Here is a 2,815-nt window from a genome sequence, read left to right as displayed (position 1 = left end):
AAATCAATTCAACTTTGGGATAAATGGAGAGCAGAGAAAAACGTGAATATCTCGGAAATTAGATGCGACAAAGTGGGCCCTTTTCACGTGGACGTACACATATAATTGGACTGAAATTTATAGAAATTTTTAATTTGCAATGACGAAATTCCTTGAAATTTCCGTATTACGGCAACGCTATAAAAATTCCCAATAAGTTCCCGGAATTTCTGCGAAAATATTACTGAAACTTACAGACATAATTCCTGCATTCAAGACATTCCTTTGATTTTCAGGATCATGTCACTAGAAATTTTTTACAAAATGACTTAATTTTAACATTGCTTGCTCATTGCATTTCAGAAATGCAGCTGCCTAAAAAAGACACATCGATTCCTAGGAACAACGTTTTTTTTTCTCGGTAAATACAGACAATAGAGAAATGTCAGAGTACAGTGAATAAACTTCACTCGTCAAAAACTCCATAATGGCAAAGTTAAATTCCCTGATTTTTTTTCACTCTCGATTAATTTTTTAAAGATTCAAATTGATACTTAAGTATCAATTGATTCATTCACATCGTTCCATTCCATCGGGAGATATTGTCGATTGGAGACAATTTTTTATGGTCACTGAAGAATGCAAACCATTCATTTAAATCTCGCAATAATCTGCGAAAAGTCTCATTCGTTAATCTATTATTATTGATTTAATCCCATTATGTGTATGAGATTTGTTGAGATATAATCTCTCACAAATATTGAATATATTTCTCATCAAAATAATTTGAAATTCATTCATTACCTTTGTATCACTGACAAAATATGTAATAAATGTGAATAAGATGAATTGCTCGTTTTTTTTTTTTATTAAAGATCTAGTTGTATAGAAATTCAAATAAATGATCCTCTTTCGCTCTAGACTTCATAATTCCTTCTCTCCCTCACCTTTATGATCAACTAATTTACAAATTAAGACAATAAGAAGTTGTATGAACGAAAATGGGATAATCAAGCGGATGAGTGAATGCAAAGGGGGTTTCATGTTGGATTTAAGATTGGGAACGCTTACCTGTTATCGACTGTATCCATGGTAATAGATGAAAATTTCTTTACCCACAGAGCCGGCCTCTCGATTAGTTCATGCGCGCCACCGCTATGAAACTCTGATCGAACAGTTCCCATAAGCTTGAGCAATCTCCCCTATTATCACTGTCTCACGGCAATATAAACGTTTCAACTGAATTTTTTCGTCGTGGTGGCGCATGAACTAAATGCGAGTACACTTTTGTTGGTAAAACAGGCAGGTATACTAATGTCGGTATTCCCCCCCTGAGTGAGAAAGCAATATGTATCGCGCTTGCTCCCACTCATTGTCGTCTCCGTCGCGTTGGCACGTGCCCGTCCTCCGCAAAACTTAACGAGCGCGAGTAAGAAAGAAAATGGAGAAGAAGGAGAGAAAAAACATTCCAACTTGTTTGCACGGTTGGAACGTTTTCGTTGTTCTCCAGCGATCTACACATAATGGGATTAAATCAATAATAATAGATTAACGAATGAGATTTTTTGCAGATTATTGCGAGATTGAAATGAATGGTTTGCCTTCTTCAGTGACCATAAAAAATTGTCTCCAATCGACAATATCTCCCGATGGAATGGAACGAAGTGAATGAATCAATTGATAGTCAAGTATCAATTTGAATCTTTAAAAAATTAATCGAGAGTGAAAAAAATCAGTGAATTTCACTCTGCCATTATGGAGTTATTGACGAGTGAAGTTTATTCACTCTACTCTGACATTTCTCTATTGTCTGTATTTACCGAGAAAAAAAAACGTTGTTCCTAGGAATCGATGTGTCTTTTTTAGGCAGCTGCATTTCTGAAATGCAATGAGCAAGCAATGTTAAAATTAAGTCATTTTGTAAAAAATTTCTAGTGACATGATGCTGAAAATCAAAAGAATGTCTTGAATTCAGGAATAATGTCTGTAGGTTTCAGTAAGATTTTCGCGGAAATTTCGGGAACACTTATTGGGATTTTTTATAGCGTTGCCGTAATACGGAAATTTCAAGGAATTTCGTCATTGCAAATTAAAAATTTCTATGAATTTCAGTCCAATTATATGTGTACGTCCACGTGAAAAGGGCCCACTTTGTCGCATCTAATTTCCGAGATATTCACGTTTTTCTCTCCTCTCCATTTATCCCAAAGTTAAATTGATTTTTTGATCTTCTATACGGACGTCACACGGAGAAAAATAAATCGGTAAAAGTCTTGTGATCGCAAGGAGTTTCCCGAAGATCCCCATTTTTCATGCACGAAGAACAATGAAGCTTTTTGGAATCTTCGGGAAATTCTATTCTATCCTACTCAAGTAGGAGCGGAGGAATGAATTTTCAAAAGTGCGGACTAACCGGAGAGGCTCCTCCAATAGGGAAATTTATTTCTCCCCTCCTAATTACGATGAAAGAATGAAAGCAATATTTATCGATGGAGAATTATATTCTCAATACATTACAGCGGTTTCATTGCTTAATCTCTATTAGAAGAGGAGGAATGAATTTTCAAAGCGTGCAGTAACTCCGGACAAGTTCTTCTCATTCAAAAATCAATTTCTCGCCTCCCTAATTGAAATGAAGGAATGAAACCAAAGCTTGCCGATTGAGAATTATATTTTTAAAAAATGACTTCGGTGTCATTTCTTAATCTCAAATAGGAACGGAGGAATGAATTCTCAAAAGCGCGGAGAAACCCCGAACGGCTTTCCGACGTCGAGTGAGCCCGGAGGAGCTCCCCCGATTGGAAAATTCATTTCTCCCCCCCTAATTACGATGAAA

Source organism: Diachasma alloeum, unplaced genomic scaffold (assembly GCF_001412515.2).
Source record: "Diachasma alloeum isolate Michigan unplaced genomic scaffold, Dall2.0 Dall_scaffold_00789, whole genome shotgun sequence".
Lineage (NCBI taxonomy): Eukaryota > Metazoa > Arthropoda > Insecta > Hymenoptera > Braconidae > Diachasma > Diachasma alloeum.
This window is presented reverse-complemented; position numbering follows the sequence as displayed.